Raw genomic sequence first — 21,332 nt, forward strand, 5'->3', positions numbered from 1 at the left:
ATACACTGACAGGCAAGATAAAGGACAATCCCAAGGCATTTTATGAATATATAAACGGCAAGTGGATAACCAGGGAACGAGTACGACCCATTAGGGACCATTAGTTTGCCCATCAGGCAAACTGTGCGTGGAGCTGAAGGGCGTAGGTGAGGTTTTAAATGATTACTTTTCCTCTGTGTTCTCTATGGAGAGGGATATAGGTGTTATGATCATGGAGGAGGACTGAGATATGCTTGAACAAATCAGCATTGAAATGGAGGAGTTATGAACGGTTTCAGCGGGTATTAACCCAAGGCCAAAATGAGATGCGTCCCAGTCAGTTATGTGAGGCAAGGTGGGGATTGTAGGGGCTCTGACACTAATTTTCAAACCCTCTCTGGCCGCAGGAGAGATGCCAGAGGATTGGAGGACAGCGAATGTGGTAGCAATATTGAAGAAGGGTAGTAGAGATAAACCAGCTAATTACAGACCCGTGAGTCTAACATCAGTGGTAGGAAAAGTATTGGAAAAAACCCTGAGGGGCAGAATTAATCTCCACTTGGAGAGGCTGGGATTAATCACGGACGGCCATTATGGTTTTTCCAGGGGGAGATCAAGCTTAACACATTTGATTGAGTTTTTTGAGGAAGTGACTACTTTTGTAGATGAGGGTAGTGTAGTTGATGTAGTCTGCTTTCACTTCAGTAAGGCTTTTGACAAGGTCCCACATGAGAGGTTGGTCAACAATGTTAGGGTCCATGGGGCCCAGGACAATTTGGCAAATTTGATCCTAAATTGGCTTAGTGACAGGAGGCAGATTGTGATGGTCGAATACTGTTTTTTGCGATTGGAAGCCTGTGACGATTGCTGTACCACAATGATCGGTGCTGGAATCCTCGCTGCTTGTAGTGTACATTAATGATTGAGAGGAAGGATGATCAGTAACTTCACAGATGACACGAAAATTGGCGGTGCCGTAATTAGTGGAGAGGAAAGCCTTAGATTGCAGCACGATATATATGGGCTAGTAAAATGCGAAGGGCATTAGTAATTGGATTTTAATCCTGAGAAGTGTGAGGTGATGCATTTTGGGAAGACACACATGGCAAGGGAAAACACAATGAATGCTTGGACCCGAGGACGTAAAGAGGATCAAAGGGACCTTGTCGCACATGCCCATAGGCCCCTGAAGGCAGCAGCACAAGAAGATAAAGTTGTTAAGAAGGCACATGGGAGAGTTGCCATTATTAGCCAAGTCATAGAATGTAAGAGCAGGGAGGTTATGTTGGATAGAAAGACAGAGTTAACATTTCGAGCCCGTATGACACTTTTCACAGCTAAAGATAAATAGAAATGTGCTGAAATATATAGTGTTTTAGGAGGGTGGGATAGGTGAATCTGGATAGAAGGCCAGTGATAAGTGGAAACAAATGAGAAATTGCAAAAGATGTCAGAAACAAAAGATCGAAGAGTTTGATGATGATGATGCTGGCCAAAGGATGTGCTGATGGTGACATTAATTGTAGAGAGCAGGATGAGCAAGTGGCAGATGGTCCTGGTGGGGGTGTTGTTGTTTGGGGTGGGTTTGGGGCGGGGGAAGAGGTGATCGAAATCGGCTAAAAGCTGGGGATAAAACAATGAATGGAAATAGCTCTTAAAAATAATAATAGCTATAGGCGGGAAATATATAAATATATATATCTTTGAAAAAAGGGGATCCAAAAGGGGTGAGGGTGGAGGAGAAAGCTCATAATCTGGAGTTGTTGAACTCAATGTTATGTCCGGAAGACTGTAAAGTGCCTAATCGTAAGATGAGGTGCTGTCCCTCAAGTTTGCATTGAGCTTTACTGGAACATTGCAACAGGCCAAGGAGGGACATGTGGGCATGAGAACAAGATGATGTGATGAAATGGCAAGCGACAGGAAGGTCTGGGTCTTGCTTGCGGATAGACTGAAGGTGTCCCTCAAAGCGATCAGTCGGTCTGTGTCTGCTCTCTCTGATGAGGAGACCACATTGGTCTCCACACAGGCCTGTCTGTAAGCATGGCCGAGACCTTCCTGTCGCTTGCAATTTCAACACACCATCCTGCTTTCATGTCCACATGTCTGTCCTTGGCCTGCTGCAATGTTCCAGTGAAGCTCAAAGCAAACTGGAGGAACAGCACCTCAGCTTCTGATTAGTTTTTTTTACAGCCTTCTGGACTTAACATTGAGTTCAACAACTTCAGATCTTCAAATCTCTCCTCCATCCTAAACCATTTCTGATCCCTTTTTTCAAATATTAATTTCATAATTTGTATATATGTATTTTCCCACGTATTTATGTTTTTATTTTTTAAATGTATTTCCATTCATGTTTTATCCAAACCTTTTAGTCTATTTCGACGTTTTCTCCCACACCATCCCCTCCCCCACCCCATCCCCACTACAACCATACACTTGCTCATCCTGCTTTCCACTCTTAATGTCACTATTAGCACATCCTTTAGCCAGTATCACCATCATCTACACCCCTTCGGCCTTTTGTTTATGATATATTTGGCAATCCCTCCTTTGCCTCCGCCTTTCACTGGCCTTCTATCTAGCTTCACTTGTCCCACCCCCCTTTAACAGTGTATATTTCACCACATTCCTACTTCTCTTTAGTTCCGAAGAAGAGTCATACCGACTCGAAACATTAACTCTGTCTATCTCTCCACAGATTCTGCCAGACTTGCTGAGTTTTTCCAGCAACTTTTGCTTTTGTATTTGTTTCAGATTTCCGGCATGTACAGTATTTTGATTTTACCTTACGTTATTTTGGAGCTGTATAAAACGCTAGTTAGGCCACAGGTGGAGTACCGTGTGCAGTTTTGGTCGCCACACGATAGGAAGAATGTGATTGCACTGAGGATGGTGCAGAGCAGATTCACCTGCAAATTGCCTGACTGGAGCTTTTCAGCGATGAAGAGAGACTGGGTAGGCTAGGTTTGTTTTCCTTAGAGCAGAGGAGTCTGAGGGGGATTTGATAGAGGTATACAAAATTATGAGGGCCATGGATAGGGTAGATAGGAAGAAATGTTTCCCCTCGGTGGAGATGTCAATAACCAGGGGGCATAGATTTAAGATAAGAGACTGGAGGTTTAGAGGTCGTTTGAGGGGAAAAAGTCACCCAGAGGAGGGTGGTTGGAAATTGGAACACACTGCCTGAGGTGGCAGGAATCCTCAAAGCATTTAAGATGCATTTAGATGAGCACTTGAAACGCCATAGCGTACAGGGCTAAGGGCCAAGTTCTGGAAAATGGGCTGGCAATAGAGAGATGCTTAGTGGTCGAAGAATGGGCATGATGGACCGAAGGGCCTGATTCTGTACTGTATAAGTCTATGACTCTATGACTCTATCGCATTTTCTCAAAAAAGTGTGTGAAGGTACGCCTAGCAACCACAGGCCAGCTAGTTTAACTTTGGTGTTGGTGAACTTCCAGATACAATAATTGAGTGCAAAATTAATAGTCGCATAGATAAATATGGGTCAAATGAGGAAAGCCTGCACGACTTTCTTCAGTGAAAAACATATTTGTCTAAATGGCTGGAGTTTCCTTAAGGAGGAAAATGGGAGGGTAGATGAGTGAAATTCTGCTGTGCCGTTTACATGGACTTTAAGAAGGTGCTTGATACAGTGCCACAAGGCACATCATTGAACCAAATTGCAGCTCATGGAACAAAAAGCGCAGTTTCAACAAGGGTACATAATGTGCTGAGTGGCAGGAGTGGATGATGTTGGTGGGTAGGTGAAGTGGGTGAATGGGTGGGTGTGTGTGGAGGCTTAGGTGGTTGACCGCGTGAACATACGTGTTGGGAGCCAGTCAGGAGATCCGGGGGGTAGTCAGGTGGTCGGAGAGGGACGACTGGGGATTCGGTTGTGCAATCACCCAGGTGATAAACCAGAACTTAAACTGTCTAATCTTTCCTAGGTAACTAGCAAGCTAATTGGTTGGGACTTGTCCCACGACTCTGACTCTAGCTCAGAGCCGGAGACATTCGCAGATGGTCCAATGCAGCAGGGGGAATTGGCGTTTGGAAATTTAAACTTCCCGGGCAGTTCTCAAGTTGGTCCACATGTCGGGAATTGGACAAGCTGCTGCCGTGCGTCTTCTATCTTACGTCTGGGCTCTAATGATACGGAGGCCGTAAGATTTGGGCCAACAATTCCGGTAAGGGAAAGATCTTTTGGCTGAGTTTGTTGACACCGGAACAGCAGAGAGCACGCGCTCCACACGTGGAGTTTCAGTGTCTGTGACGTCAAAGCCAGTGACGCTCCAGGTCACTTTCAGCAGCGGAGATGGTCCAGATCAAACCCAGCCCGAAATGAACACTGTTTGTGCTGTGTTCCGCTCGCTGGCCCACTCCCGAGTCGGAATTCAGTCTAAAAATATGTATAAGCGCTTCTATAAGCATTTTAACTACAAGTATTAAATGTAGTGTATGTCGGCCCGGTCGAGAGTGAAACTGGAGAATAAATAATGGGTAAGTAGGAACTGGCAGAAATATTACCGTAATTTTTGTACCCGCCTTCCGTGTAGAAGACAAGAAAAAATCCCAAAATATTTGAAAAGCAAGACTTAAGGGAGGGGGGAGGTGGTTAATCACAGTCACGAGGAGAAAGCAACTGGGAAAACGAATAATAAAGGTTGACATTTCCGCTGCAAATGATGGTTTTCAGCCAAGACCTTAATAGAAGTGACTGCAGAGAGAGAGTAGAAGCATCAGTGGTGATTTCATAAAATGCCCTAGATTCTGACAATGTCCCAGTGGATTGGAAAATCGCTATCGTAAGACCTCCAGTCAAGAAAGAAGGCAGACAGAAAGTTGGAAATTTCAGGCCGTCAACCTCACGCCTGTCAGAGGGAAATTGTTAGAATCCATTATCAAGCAAGTAACAGCAGGATATGTAGGAAATCAAAATATAATCAGACTGAGTCAACATGGTTTTGTGAAAAGGGAAATAACGGTTGACTAATTAATTAGCATTCTTTTGGGAAACAACAAACAGCGTGGGTAAAGGAGATGAGATATATCAAGAGATTCAAACTTGTCCTGTTAAAGCAGAATGACAGTGAGTTCAGTGAGAAATGTTTACAAACAACAGCAATTTCTTTCTGCTCACTGTACACACACATAGCGATTTATTTTAAACATCAGGAGCAGAAACCGCAGTCCGCAAGCTTCACGTTCACGTTGACCTGAATTTCAGTTTGGGGGTTAAAGAGAGCACGGACGTTATGGTGGAAACTGAAGTCAATTATCCTGTGAATGGAACCGGCTAAAGAGCCCTGGCCAGCCTGACAATCCCTCAGCCCGGACCAGGGGCAGCCTGGGAGAAGAAAGGTCCCAGAGAAAGGAAATACGATTTGACAGAGAGAGGGGTGGGGTGCGGGCGGGGCGGTGTGCGGCGGGAATTTGGGGGGAAGGGAAAGGCGATCCAAGGAGGGAGAGAGGGGGGCAACCGGCTTAGGAGCAAGCGGGGGAGAGATGGTAGATGGTGCTGGTGATGTTGGGAGGGGGGCGCGGAGGATGGAAGCCATGACGCAGAGTGACTAGTCTGCAAACAGCCGACTTTAAAGCTCACAGAAAAGATGTGTCTGGAGCTGCCCTAGAGACAAGTTTTGGGTTGTCAGTAAGAAAGAACTCCTGTAATGAATGTACACAATCAGAAACAGTAAATGCTGGGAACATTTAGCAGGTCCAAAGCAGCTGTGGGGAGAGCGCAATGGATTAGTGGCCCATCGGTTACGTTACAGCAGTCAGGATGGCCGAGCGGTCTAAGTTCAGGTCGCAGTCTAATCTGGAGACGTGGGTTCGAATCCCTTCATGCATCTTCCAAACCCGAGACCTCCAGCACCTTAGAGGAAAAGGCCAGTAGATGCATGAGAACACCATCTGCAGCAAGCTCCTGTCCGAGCCACAAACCATCCTGACTTGGAACTGTATCGCTGTCCCTTCACTGCCGCTGGAGCAAAACCCTGGAGCTCCCTCCCTAACAGCACCGTAGGTGCACATACACCACATGAACTGCAGCTCTTCAAGAAGGCAGCTCATCGCCAGCTTCTCAAGGGTAATTTCGCTTGGGGCAATAAATGGTGGCCGACGTGAAAGAATAAAACAAAATCACCGGAACACAGCTCAGAAAGTTCACTGATACCAGAGCAAAATAATGGGAATGCCGAAAATCAGAAATAATAACAAACAGAAAATACTGCATATACACAACAATTAAGAGACAAAACAGAACTAGCAATTCAGGTGTGTGATATGATCATTTCCTTCTTTTTCAATCGTTCAGCTGATTAACAACAAGAAAGCCAATCACCAGTCAATATCCCCTCCCCTTTTAACGTCACCTATCTATGCAAGCCTACGAGACACAAAACTTGCCATTGTGCCTCAACATCCAAGGCCTCAAATACTCCTTCTAAGTGAAATAGTGATACACTTTCATCTTTCGCTTTAATGTACTATATTTGCTGCCGCAATATGTTCTCATCTGCTTCAGGGGGATGAGGGCTTTGAAGAATCTCCATTCATTCCGCAAGCCTGACTCTGAGCTTCCTGTTACTTGCCATTTCAATTCTCCACCTTGCGCCAACTCTGACCTTTCTGTCCTTGGTCTGCTATAGTGTTCTAGTGAAGGGTAACATAAGCTCCAGGAAGAAAACCTCACCCTACACATTGCTGACCTCAATTACGAGTTCAGTAATTTTAGATTGTAAACTCAGTCTCCCTCTTGTTTCATTTGTTTCTTTCAGTTTTTTTAAATTTTTAGTTTCTTATTTAACACCTTAATTACGGGGAGGCGATAGCTAGTGCAATTGTCGGTAGACTGATAATCCAGAGTCATGTCGGGTTCGAATCCGGCCACGGCATACGGTGGAATTTGAATTCAATAAAATTTAGAAATGGAAAGTCTAATAATGAGTATGAATGTCGATTGTTGTTCACTAATTCCCTTTAGGGAAGGAAATCTATTGACCTGGTCTGGCTACATTTGACCCCAGACACCCAGCAATGTGGTTGACTCTTCAAACGCCATCTCTACCAAACCACTCACTGGTAACAAGCTCTTACAAGGAGAGAAGAAACAAATGAAACCCACCATCTGTCTCAGTAATGACAATGGCAATCGCAGCCTCCCTGTTCGACCCTGCAAAGTCCTCCTTACTAACATCGAGGGAGCTGTGTGACAGACAAGTCTAGCAACAGCGTGACTGACATCCTCACGGAGACTCATAAGTTACAGGTTATTTCCCAAACTCCACCATCACCATCCGCATCCCTGGGTATATCCTGTCCCACCGGTAGAACAGACTGAGGAGGGGTGGCAGCACAGTGGCATACAGTGGGAAGGGCTACGAGAGCAGCTAAAAGGCTAGGAATTGTGTCTCTCCATGCCTGTCCATCGTCTACAAGGCAGGAGTGTGATGTAATACTACTCCTACAACACACAAAAAGCTGGACACTCTCCAGGACAAAGCAGTCCGCTTGGTTGGCACAACATCCACAAACATCCACTCCCTCCATCATCGGCGCAAAGTAGCAGCAGTGTGTACCATCGACAAGGTGAACTGCAGGAATTCACCTTCCAAGCCTATGACCGCTACCACCTAGAAGGACAAGCCCAGCAGATAGGTTGGAACACAGCGACCTGGAAGTTTCCCTCCAAGTCATTCACCATGCTGAAATGGAAATATATCGCCGTTCAGTCGCTGGGTCAAATTCCTGGGACTCCTTTCCTAACAGAACTGTTGGTGTACTTACACTACATGGACTGCAGCGGCTCAAGAAGGTAGCTCACCTCCCGCTTCTCAAGGGCAACTAGGGAGGGGAAAGAAATGCTGGCCCAGCCAGAGAAGCCCTCATCCCGTGAATTAATAAAACTAAATAAAATGCACTTGGACGGCTGCTCTCTAGCCATTTTAACCTCATCTGGACCCACCTTTTATTTCTTTGCCTGTTCCAGTATAACTCCCTTTGGCTTTTGGGCCGTGAAAGCTTTTGTAATTTACTCTCCCCGGACCCCCACACCATTACAGACGTGCACTTTTTTACAACCTATTCCTAACGCTGGGACTTGTTCACTTGCACAAAACCTGTTACAGTTCTATCTTTGTTCAGTTCAGAAGAAGTGTCACCAAATTTAAACATTAATTCGTTTGCACTCCACAGATGCTGCTGAGTAATTCCAGCATTTTCAGTTTTTATATTATAGTCTGCTCCTTGACTGATCACACATCCCTTTTAAGCAAAGCGCAAATTATCCGTTGAAGAGTCATATGGACTCGAAACATTAACCGTGTTCCTCTCCGCAGGTGCTGTCAGACCTGCTGAGTTTTTCCAGGTATTTTTATTTTTGTCGCGAATTATCTGGAACTAGTAACAAACCACTTTTAAACAGACATAGTCATATTTACTATTTCTATTCACTGACAAAAAAAAACAATATTTTACCGATTCCATTCTGTGCCCACGGGATCAATTCCCATGCCGGATTCTCACACCCTTCCTGCCTACAGAATGTAGGACTGATTTCAATCCATGAATCACAGAATGATAGAGGATAGAAAGAGCTCATCGCACCTGTGGTTTGTATTTGTGATATAATTACTCCTAGATCCGTGCTTGTCCCCATTGCTCTGTGCCTCCTTCCTTCAAGATTTCTTTTGCCCAATTCTCTTTCGAAAATTAATATTGAATCTGCTTCTACCGCTCTTCCAGGTAGCTTCCATTTCACAACAATTCGCTGTTTAAACTATATTCTACTCATCCCGTTCCTGGTTCTTTTCCCAATCAGATTCAAACTGTGTCCTCTGGTTAGCGACCCTCCTGTCAGTGGAAACAGTTTCTCCTTATTTACCCTACCAAACTGGTCATCATTTTGAACACCTCATGGCAGATATTGTTTCGATACAAAGCAAGTAGAGACAATAGAGGCGAATCTTTAAGAAGATTGAAGCTGAATGCGAATTTATCCAAATTCGAGCGATTTCAGCAACAGCACCGTGATTTAATATAACTGCCCATGTACTCAAGCAACATTCGACACCGAGTCACATATTTAGACAGCTGAACGAAACATTCGTAAAATTGATAGACTTTAGGGGGCGTTAAGGGAAGAGTGAAGTGGGGATGTTTCTAGAAGGAACTGCAGAGCGAAAGGCTCAGACAGCTGAAGACACGGCCGCCCATGATGAAACAATGAAAAGTGTAAATGAGCAAGAGGACAGAGGTGGATTCTGAAAGAGAAAGGGAGATGCCTGGGATTGCAACTGGAACTGCAGTCCGACCAGTGAGAAACCTCCCCATGAGCCGCTAATGTTCACAAAGCCGCTCATTCCATGTTGCCAGCTGGGAACCTGTCTGAAGGAACATGCATCCGGACAGAGCGCCTGTGATAATCCTCCACTGTCTGATCGAAAGCTGCAACAGGAGCTGTTCATTACAGCTGTGATAACCGTGTTGGTCTTGACATTCATTGGTGCAGATTCACATCATCCATGTTTAGCGCTGTCTGTCAGAAACAGTCCGGAAAGATGACTGAGCAGGTACCGAGGAGACTGTATATGTCCAATTGACGCCTGCCTGTGGGCTGAGCAGACTGACTCTGGTCAGCATCTTTCAAAGGTTTTTGTTTTGTCCTGACATGGTGATGAGATTTTGCCCGTTCAGTGGTTCAGATGGGAAAGTGGGGAGTGACCTGTATAGAAGGAAGTTGGTTCGGCAGTTTCCCTTTTCTGAGAATATTGATAAATCTCTTGCTGACTTTCTTCAATGCTTATCTAAAGCATTCGAGCCCACAACCTTTAAATGTCTCTGTTTATACCGACTGCAAGCCCAATGCGCTATCGGTTGCATCACAGATCTACACCAATGATACTTGTTTCCGAATCCCAATATGGGAATTTCTGACATTGTCGAACAGGCGGTTAAAAACTTCAGCAATTTGAACAGTGACCACATTTCAAAAGTGCTTATTGTCTTTAAAATGTTTTCGGACGCCTTGTGGTTGCGAAAAGAGCTACAAAAAATCAGTGGAACTTCAAATCGACATGGGCAGGTTGGTGCAATGGGCGGCAAAGTGACAGATAGAACCATAGGAAAGTTACTGCGCAGAAAGAGGCCATTCAGCACGTATTGTCTAGACAGAAAAAAAGAAGAAAATTAATCGCTAATTTTATACCCACTTTCCAGCACACAATCCATAGCCTTGCAGGTTACAGCGCTTCAGATGCTGATCCAAGTACCTTTTTAATTACCTGAACGTTTCAGCCCCAACCAGCGATTCAGGCAGTGAACTCCAGGCGCCCAACATCCTCTGCGTGAAAAAGGCTTTCCTCGTGTCTCCTCTAATCCTACTTCCAATCACCTTAAATCTATCCTCTCTGGCAATTGACCCCTCAGCTAGGGGAAACAAGTCATTACTGGCTACACTATCTAGCCTTTCATCATTTTGTACACCTCAATTAGGTCACCCCTCAGCCTCCTCTGTTCTAAGGAAAGCAACACAAGCCTATCCAATCTTTCCTGAAAGCTGCAATTTTCAAACTTTGGCATCATTCGTGTAAATACTCTCTGCACTCTCCACAGAGCAATTATGTCCTTCCTGTAATGTGGCGACCAGAACTGTGCTGAAAATTCCAGTTGTGGACTAACCAGCGTTTTTGCAGTTATTTTTCTCCCCGAGAACCCTGAAGAGGTTATTTTTTTGTCATAAGAAAGCAAACAGGCAATATAAAGGGGGCAATTCCAAAAGATCAGCGGGAAATTGTGGACATGTGCATAAATGATTGAAGGTGTCAGGAAAACGTTTATTTATTCACATGCATGGGGCCAGCATTTATTACCCATCCCTAGTTGCCCTTGAGGCGGTGGTGGTCAGCTTTCTTCTTGACCCGCTGCTGTCCATGTGGGTAGGTACAGCCACACTGCTGTTAGGATGGGTGTCCGAGGATTTTGACCCAGCGACAATGCAGGAATGGTGATATGTTTCCAAATCAGGATGGCGTGTAAATTGGAGGGGGACACCCAGGCGTTGGTGTTCCCATGTAGCTGCTGCCCTTGGACGGTAGTGGCCGTGGGTTTGGAAGGTGTTATTTAAGGAGGCTTGGTGAATTCCTGCATGCTTCTTGTAGGTGGCACACACTTCTCTTAACGTGCGCCTGTGGCAGAGGGAGTGAATGATTGTGGATGTGGTGCCAATCAAGCTTTGTCTTGGATGCTGCGAAGTTTATTGAGTGTTCTGGGAGATGCACTTGCCCAGGCAACTGGGGAGTATTCCATGACACTCCTGACTTGTGCAGTGTAGATGCTGCGCACTCTTTGGTAAGTCAGGAACTGAGTTTTTCGTCGCACGATTCCTCGACTCAGACCTGCTCTTGTAGCCACAGTATTTATATGGATAGCCCAGTTATGTTTTTGGTCAACAGTAGCCCCCAGGATGTTTACAGTGTGCGATTCAGTGATAGTAATGCAATTAAACGTCAAGGGACGGTGGTTAGATTCTCTCCTGCTGGAGATGGTCATTCCCTGGCACTTATATGGTGTGAATCTTACTTTTCACTTGTCACTCCAAGACTGGATATTGTTCAGGACTTGCTGCATTTAGATATGGATTGTTTCAATATCTGAGGTTATCAGGAATGGTGCTGAACATTGTGCAGCTATCAACAACCATCTCCACTTCTTACCTTATGATGGAAGGAAGGTCATTGATGAAGCAACTAAAGATGGGTGGGCAGAGGACACTACCCTCTGGAACTCTTGCAGTGACGCCCTGGAGCTGAGATGACTGACTGGCAACAACCACAACCATTTTCCTTTGTATTAGTATGACTCCAACCAGTGGATTTTCCTGCCTGATTCCCATTGACTCCAGATTCCCTAGGGCTCCTTAATGCCACACCTGGTCAAATGCGGCCTTGCCGTCAAGAGCAGTCACGCTCATCTCACCTCGGGCGTTCAATTCTTTAGTCTATGTTTGATCCAAGGCTGTAGCGAGGACTCGAGCTGGGTGGCCCGGACGGACCCCAAACTGAGCGTCAGTGAGTAGGTTATTGTTAAGCTGGTGCCGCTTGGTAGCACGATTGATGACCCCTTCCTTACTTAACTGATGATCCAGAGTAGACTGATGGGAAGGTAATTGGCTGGGTTGGAATTGTCCTGCTTTTTGTGTACAGGAAATACCTGAGCAATTTCCCATATAGCTGGGTAGGTGCCAGTGCGGTAGCTGTAATGGAACAGGTTGGCTAGGGTCACGGCAAGTTCTGAGGCACAAGTATTCAATAGTATTGTCAGGATATTGTCAGGGCCCACAAGCCATTGCACTATCAAGTGCCTCCATCTGTTTCTTGATATCACGTGGGGTGAATTGAATTGGCTGAAGACTCGCATCTGGGTTGCTGGGGACCTCCAGAGGAGGCCGAGATGGATCATCCACTCGGCACATCTGGCTGGAGAATGTGGCACATGCTGATCTTTTGCACTGATGTGCTGGCTTCCTCCAATATTGAAGATGGGAATATTTGTGGATTCTCCTCCTCCAGTGATTTGTTTAATTGTCCACCACCATTCCTGACTAGATGTGGCAGAGCTGCAGAGCTTAGATCTGACCCGTTAGATCGCTTAGCTCTGCCTATTAATTGCTGTATTACTGTTAATACAGTTTGGACACAAGTAGCCTTCTGTTATAGCTTCACCAGGTTGACAACTTATTTTTAGGTAGGCCTGTTGCAGCTCCTGACATACTTTCCTCACTCTTCATTGAACCAGAGTTGATCCCTTGGATTGCTGGTAATGATAGAGTTGGTGATGTGCCAGCCCATGAGTTTACAGATTGTGTTCGAGTACAATCCTGCTGTTGGTGATGGCCCACAGGGCCTCATGGCTGACCAGCCTTGAGTTGATGAATGTGTTCGGAATCTGTCCCATTTAGCACGGTGGTAGTGCCACACAACACGATGGAGACTATCCTCAATGTGAAGGCTAGATGTCGTCTCCACAACATCTGTGCAGTGGTCACTCCTACCGATACTGTCAAGGACAGATGCATCTGCGGCAGGAAGATTGCTGAGGATGAGCTCAAGTATGATTTTCCCTCTTGTTGGTTCCCTCAGCACCTGCTGCAGACCCAGTCTCGCAGCGATGTCATTTAGGACTCGTCCAGCTGGGTCAGTCGTGGTGCTACCGAGCCACTTTTGGTGATGCACATTGAAATCCCCCACCCTGAGGCCATTCTGTGCCCTTGCCACCCTCAATGCTTCCTCCAAGTGGTGTTCAACATGGGGGAGCTCTGACTCATTGGCAGAGGGAGGGCGGTACGTCGTAATCAGCATATTTCCTTCCCCATGTTTGACCGGATGCTATGAAACTTCATAGGGCTCGGAGTAGATGTTGAGGTCTCCCAGGGCACGTGTCTACGGACTATATGCCACTGTCTCGTCACCTTTGCTGGGCCTGTCCTTCCAGTGGGAGAGGACTTAACCTAGGATGGTGATCGTCGTGTCTGGGACATTTTGTGTACAGTATGATTCCGTGAGGATGGCTATATCAGGCTGCTGCTTGCCTAGTCTGTGAGAAAGTTGTCCCAATGTTTGCACTAGCCCCCATGTGTTAGTAAGGAGGACTTTGCAGGATGGACAGGGCTGAAATTGCCGGTGCCGAGTTAGATGCTGCGTGGTCCATCCGGTTTCATTCCTTGTGACTTAGTAGCGGTTTGTTACAACTGAGTGGCTTGGTAGGCCATTTCGCAGGGCTTTTCAGAGTCAAGCACATTGTTCTGTCTTCGACAGTGCGATCAAGTGGCACTAAATCACCAATAAGCTGCTCACTGAAGCTCAGTCTGTTTTCCGCCAGTGTCACTCAGCTCCTGACCTCATTGCAGCCTTGGTCCAATCATGGACAAAAGGGCTGAACTCAAGACGTGAGATGCACGTTACTGCAGTTGACTATACAGAGGCATTTGGCACAGTGTGGCATCAAGGAACCCATTAAAACCGAAGTCAATTTACATAAGGAGGTCCACTGGTTGGAGTGGTACCCGGGATTCCTGATACATTCCAAAAGGTTTTCATCACCCACAGTATTTCTCTTCTTGTTGATAGTCTGTGGGTGGCAATGGAAGGACATGCTGAATGCTCTGACTGTGGAAGCGGGCTCTTTGGTTTAGGGGCATGAATCCCGATTTGGGATGTATATTGAATTAACTTGCGAGAGGTCCCGCGCTCAACTCCCTGATGAACCACCCCCACCCCCTCGCTTTTTAATACATTAATTCGTGTACTCGATGTGGTGCCAGTTGAGAAAATCAGGGCCAGGTTTGAACATCCGGGATGTCATTGTAGAGGGTGCATCACTTCAACACAATTGAAGAAAATGAACACAAAGTTTCAAGAAAGTTTCTCCCAAAGCATCAAATAAGGCAACTGTCCCCTTATGCTTCAGTCGGAGGCAGATTGCAGTCAGTTACAGTCTTGACTGAAATGTCACACAGAATGGCAGAGTTCGACGGCCCACCGTTTCATGTTAATTTACCACATGTCGGCTGTGTTCCGGTACTTGCAGTGACCGGAAGGAGCTTATTTATGCTGCCGAATGAATGTATGTCCCGGTCTTTCGGCGGTGGGTTTTCACACTGTGTAGAAACAAGTTGTATATCAGATTGAAATATTGAAGTGATTCACAACAGCCAATTTACAACAGTCCCTGATCTGATATGATGGAAATTTATTTAATTGACCAAATAGATTTGCATTATTAGAGATCTGGCTGAATATTCAGGACCTGTACGAAAGAGGATCTTTTCAGTTTCAAGTTCAACAGTTCATGAATGCAATAATCTAGAAGGAGGTTTGATAAAATGCAGCTTTGTGATGAGGTGGCTGAGAGGTTAAGGTGGTGGGTTACTAACCCATTATGCTTTGCACGCTGGTTTCGAATCTCATCCTCGCTGTTACTTTGTCAACTGTTTCTTTGTAAGTGCGGTGCTTTTGCATAAGGTGTGTCTGAAATCACTGATGTAATAGTTACGAGGCCAGGCTGCAGCGGCGGTCGCGCAGTGATAATGTCATTGGGCTAAGAATCCACATATAGCAAGTGTAAAGTGAAACTTCCGGACGACATGGATTCGTTTCCCACCATGACCGCTGGTCGAATTTAAGTGCTAATCTCAATGGTCAATCATCGATTGTCGTAAAAGCAAGCTTGTTCATTGATATCTGCGATCATTACCTGTTCGGCCTTCCAGATAACTCCCAACTCCCCGCTGAGCAAGCCACACAGTTCAAGGAAAATTGGAGATGGGCTACAAATGCTGGTTTTGCTAGAGATGCTAGCACCCCAGGAAATAAGATGTAAAGACGAGACTGCGTAGCTTATTGATTTGAACTTTCATCAGTCCTGTGATGGACAGACCCGTTGAATATGAAAGCAAACTCTGGCTTTAATTGAAAATCAAACCAGGATATCTCAGAGAAACACAAGAAACTCTCTCTAATCTGCTCCAGGGAACTGAAACAATTTACTTTCCATATCCTAACGGAATGAAGCCAGACAGGAGCAGACACATTTATCTCAATGATCAGAAAATGTAGGTTAGAAAGTGTGTGTTCCGTGGGTCGATTGATTCCTCTGTGAGGAATCTCTGGGAGGGGCTTGTTTTTGCTGCGAAATATTTGTCTGTTTCAGTCTTTCCGCAGTGGGTTTTCTCACTGCGCCGAGACATGTTGGGCATGGCGTTGAACTGGTTCGCATCAGTCCATTCAGATCAGTCCCTGAACTGATGCCATGGGAATTTCAACTGCTGACAGAAACTACATTTCCATTTTTGAACATCTGGCTCAATATTCGGGACCTGTGTCAAAGAGGATCATTTATTTCAACATTTCATGGAAGCCAGAACGACATGACTTTGTTCGATAAGTTTCATACATGTGACGAGTTTGTCCAGAGTTTAAAGCTGCGAATCCATTGTGAGAAAAAGTCCATCTCTTTCAACTGTTGCTGTTTATCTCTCATTGTCTGTGACATTTCTTCAATTAAAATCTACCTCTACCGCTCCTTGGAGTGAAATGTCCTCTGTCGTCTTTCCTTTGCTGTGAATTATGATCCAGTCAGTTGTTCTCTTGCTTTTTACGATCAGGAGGTTGTGAGTTCAAAACTCGCTCCAGAATCCTGAGCACAAATTCAGGCTGATGCTCTGGTGCTGTACTGAGTGAATGCTTCAATGTTAGTGGTGCCAGCTTTTAGATGATATTTTAAACTGAGGTGTCATCTGCCTCCTCAGGTAAAATATGCCCTGTACAATTTCGGAGAGATGCGGGGTGGGCCGGGGGTGGTGGGAGGGGTGGGTTGTGTGAGGGTGGTTATTCCATTGTGTTCGAGCCAACATTTGCCCCTCAATCAACATCGCTTTAAAACAGATTATCTTGTCTTTATTGCCTTGTTGTTCCTGGACCCTGGCTGTGTGCAATTTTTAAACAAATTCTTCAAAATATGGCGATTGAAATCCTGTGAGGAAAACTCAAATTATTATTGAAAGTTCTGCTGATTGAGAGCCGTTGGACAGCAGAGAAATCTGGTGAGGAAATCGAGTAAATCGACGCCAGAGAACAAGTCAACATTTAAACTGGATCAACATTTGTAAAGATCAATGAGTAAAAGCTGAGAGCTCCGTGCGCCATCAGCGTCTTTGCTTTGATGTTGCTTCCGCTAGGCTGATTATCCTGTCTTTCTCGATGGTATATGTCTCAGGGAGGACGCTGCTGCCCAAATACAGATGCGAATTACTGGTGGCTGCCTGTAGATCTGACATACTACAGATAATATGTATGTACTCCACTATGTTTCCGCCTGAGAGATTTGTTTTGTTCTTTTTCTATTAAGATCTTCATGGATGATAGAGAGCAATGCAAGGCCTTTCGGGCCATGGGCTGAAATGGGCTGAGAGAAAGCGGAAAACCTCGACTGGTGTATTTTTGCAGCGCTTAAAGTTTTTGTCCAATGTGTGAATGTAAACGATTTGAGAACTTGGTTTTACACTGAAGTGTTTACTGGAAGCAAGACGCTGATGAAAATTTACTGTAAAGAAAATTCAACATCAAAACTGGATCAACTCTTGCGAAGATCAATGAGTAAAAGCTGAGAAATCCATACATCATCAGCTCATTAACTAGGGATACTCAACAAAAGTGTTGTGTTTCATGTAACTGTAATGAAATCCTGAAGGGAAGAAACCTTAACAGTTCATGGTGATATTGGGGATGGGATTCCATATTTTAAATAAGTGATTAAGAATGAATAATCATAGCAGTCCAAATAACGATTAACTGCATCTTTGACGTGATATCGTTTCCGCTATGCCAATACTCTTGTCCTTCTAGATGGTCCATGTCTCAGGGAGGAGGCTGCTGTCCAAAGCCGCACGGAAATTACTGCAGGGTGTCCTGTAGTTAGGACATACCGAAGCTAATATATATAAACTTCACTGTATCGTTTCCAGTTAAGATATTTTTTTCTTTTTTGTTACTCAGATAATCATAGAATGATAGAGAGCAAGGGAAGGCCATTTGGACGATGGCCTGAAATGGGCTGAGAGAAAGGGAAAATCCTCGGCTGGTGTATTTTTGCAGCACTTCTGCTTCCTCCTTGTGAGAAATAAAACAATTTGAGAGATTGGTTACAGATTGACGTGTTTACTGGAAGCAAGAAGCTGATGCAAACTTACAATAAAGAAAATTCAGTTGTGATTTTGTGTCGCTGCCAAATGTTCTGTGAAGATATTTTCTGTGGGAAAATATTCCCTTCCAGGAGTCATGATGTTCCCTTTCAGATGCTACCTTGATATGAAGGGCAGTCGCTGTCACTTCGCCAGCTGAGTTCAGCTCTTTTGTCCATGTTTGGGCCAAGGCTGCAGTGCAGTCAGGAGCTGAATGGTCCTAGTGGATCCCACTGGGTCAATAAGCGTCAATGAAAAGGTTACTGTTGAGTTGCTGCTGCTTGATGGCACTGTCGAATTTTTCCATTACCTTTTTTTGAAAATGGGGAGTAGACTAATGGGACGGTATTTGGCAGGGTTGGACTTATCCTGCTTTATTTTTTTTTGGACAGGACACACATGCTGGCCTCGCCAGCGAAGCTCACATCTCATGAAAAAAAAACCCAAATATTCCAGTTCTTGTGTAAAACTCTGGTTAAACCACAATGGGATTACTGTCATCAAGTCTCGACTGCATCTCTGGTAGTAAATGTGATTGTGGGATATATGACGTATCTATCAAACTCTCTTACTGAACCTGAATGAGATCTGTTCTGTATCTGTCAGTGACAGGTTGTGTTTGTAAGTGTAGGATTCATTCTGTATCCCAGCCTGTGGAACAGTTTGTGAGAGTAGGAGAATAGGACTCCTTCTTTATGAGTCAGTGTCTGATACTGTATGTGAGGATGGGCTTAATTCTGAATCAGTCAATGGCACTGATTGTCAATGTTGGAATCATCCTGCAGCTCTCAGTCACCATTGCCGTGAGGAAAATGTGACTAATTCGGAAACTAAATGTCTCTGGTATCTTCTTACTTTCAGGCAAACCCTCGGTATAGAGGCTGATTCCCCCGCTTGATGGTCATGTTACAGTGGATGATATGCCAAGCCATGAGTTTACCAATTTTGGTCGAATACAATTCTGCTGCTGATAGTCCTCAGGACCTCATGGACGACGAGGTTGTGGTCCTAGGTCTGTTCAAAATTGACACCATTTAGCACAGCGTCAGTGCCACATAACACAATGTGAAGATGGGACCTTGTCTCCACAAGTACTGTGCGATGCTCAATCCGACCTGCAATGTCATAGACCCGGTCTTCAAATACACTTTTGAAGTTAATCAGGAAGAGTCAACATAGTTTTTTGAAAGGGAAATCATATTCAACCAATTTATTAGCGTTCGTTGAAGGAGGAACATGTGCTGTGGATGAACGGGAACTTGTATTTCCAGAAGGCGTTTGACAAGGTGACTCAGCAAATGCTATTGTGTGTGTGTGTGTGTGTGCGTGTGCCGTGGGGAGCTCATGGTGTAGGAGGTAACACACGAACACAGGAGAGAGAACTCATCCTGAGTGAGACACAGCCAGAGTGGATATTCGCAATTCGGGGCACAGGGGAAGTGGTGATCCTTGAATGTTTTCCATGCTATCCAGCTTCTTAAATCTTCAGAGCACGATCTTGCCCTATGGCAGCTTTGGAGTAGACAAGGGAAAGGTATGACTGGTAAGTAGTGGGTAATGTATTTACTACTTTAATCGCTTATAGTTTAAGGTCTTTTTGTGGTTTATAGTTTGTATGTTCTACTGTAACGAAGATCAGGAAAGAAGGGCCCTAGAGTTATTGATTTAAAACGTTTAATTTAAAGGGTTAAGTCATGGCAGGAGCGCTCAAAGCCTTGGTGTGCTCTTTGTGCTCCATATGGGAAGTCGGGGACATTTCCAGTGCCCGGGACCAGCATGTGTGCAGGAAGTGTGTCCAGCTGAAGCTCCTGGAAGCTCGGTTTTCAGAGCTGGAATGGTGGCTGAGGACATTGTGGAGTAGCCGCGAGTCTGAGGACACTGTGGATAGCACGTTTAGAGAGCTGGTCACACCGCAGCTGAAGTGATTTGAGGAAGGAAGGAAATGGGTCACCACCAGGCAGTCCAAGAGAAACAGGCCTGTTGTTCAGGAGTCCCCTGGGATCCCGCTCGCAAATCGGTATTCCTGTTTGGAGGCTGATGAGGGCACTGGTTCCTCCAGGGAGGGCTGAGAGAGCCAAGCTTCTGGCACCACAAGCAGCCGGTCTGTACAGTTGGGGATGAAGGGAGGAAGAGCAAAATTAATAGGGGATTCTATAGTCAGGGGGACAGATAGGCGCTACTGTGGCCGTCAACGTGACTCCAGGATGGTATGTTGCCTCTCTGGTGCCAGGTTCTGAGGTGTCACTGAATGGCTGCAGGGCATCCTGAAGGTGGAGGGTGATAAGGCAGAGGTCATGGTACATGTTGGTACCAATGACATAGGTAGAAAAAGGGATGAAGTCTTGCATCAAGAATTCAGGGAGTTAAGCAGTAGACTAAAAAGCTCACCTCTCGGGTTGTAATATCTGGATTACTCCCAGTGCCACGTGCTAGCGAGCTCATAAATAGGAGAATAGCACAGATGAATACGTGGCTTAAGAGTTGGTGCAGGAGGGAGGGTTTTAGATTCCTGGATCACTGGGAACGTTTCTGGTGAAGGTGGGACCTCTACAAGCAGGACGGTCTACATCTGAACCAGAGCGGGACTAACATCCTTGTGGGCGGGTTTGCTAGTGCTGTTGGGAGGAGTTTAAACTAATTCGGCAGGGGGAGGGGACACAGAATGTTAGCAGAATACAGATACATTATAATACAGTAAAACAGTCAAGTCAGAGGGAGTACAGCTGCATTAGATTTCAAGGGAGTAAAGCAAGGGTGGATGGCCTCTAATTTAATGCCTGGAATATTAAAGCTAAAACAGATGAGTTAAGGGTGAGGATTGACACGTGGAAATGTGATATACTAGGCATCACTGAGACGTGGTTGAGGGAGGGGCAGCATTGGCAGCTCAACATTCCGGGATATACAACTTTCAGGCGGGACAGCGGAGGGAGTGAAAGAGGAGGAGGCATTGCATTTAAGTTAAGGAGTCAGTTGCTGCAGTAAGAAGAGATGATATCTTGGAGGGGGCATCGAATGAATCTTTGTGGGTAGAGCTTAGGAATAAAAGAAGGGGCAGCCACACTGTTAGGTGTTTATTATAGACCCCGAGATAGACAGCCGAAAATTGAGGAGCAAATACGTGCACAATTTGCGGAGGTGTGTAAAAACAATATCAATATGGTAATTCTATTAGGTGATTTCAGCTTTCCCAACATTAATTAGGATAAACTGTTAAGGGCTTGGATGGAGTGCATTTCTTGAAGAAATAACTTTTTAGTACAATATATAGAGGGTCCAACAAGGGTCGGCGCAGTGCTGGACCTAATTCTTGGGAATGGAGCCGGACAGGTGGCTAATGTGCTGGTGGGCGATCATTATAGTGGTTGCGACCACAACATGGTATAGTTTATGTTTGTTATGGACAAAAGAATAGACAAGTTGCAAAAAACTGTTTTGGATTGGGGAAGAGTGGATTTTAGTAAAATAAGGCAGGATCTGAGCAAGGTAGAATGGGAAGAGCTACTTGTGGGGAAAGGTACAGAAAAACAGTGGGGGTGTTCATAAATGAAATGGGGAGGGTACAGGCTCAACATGTTCCCTCTAGGGTGATAAGAGGGAGGAACAAGCC

The sequence above is a fragment of the Cetorhinus maximus genome, chromosome 31, assembly GCF_964194155.1.
Source record: "Cetorhinus maximus chromosome 31, sCetMax3.hap1.1, whole genome shotgun sequence".
NCBI classification, from domain to species: Eukaryota; Metazoa; Chordata; class Chondrichthyes; order Lamniformes; family Cetorhinidae; genus Cetorhinus; species Cetorhinus maximus.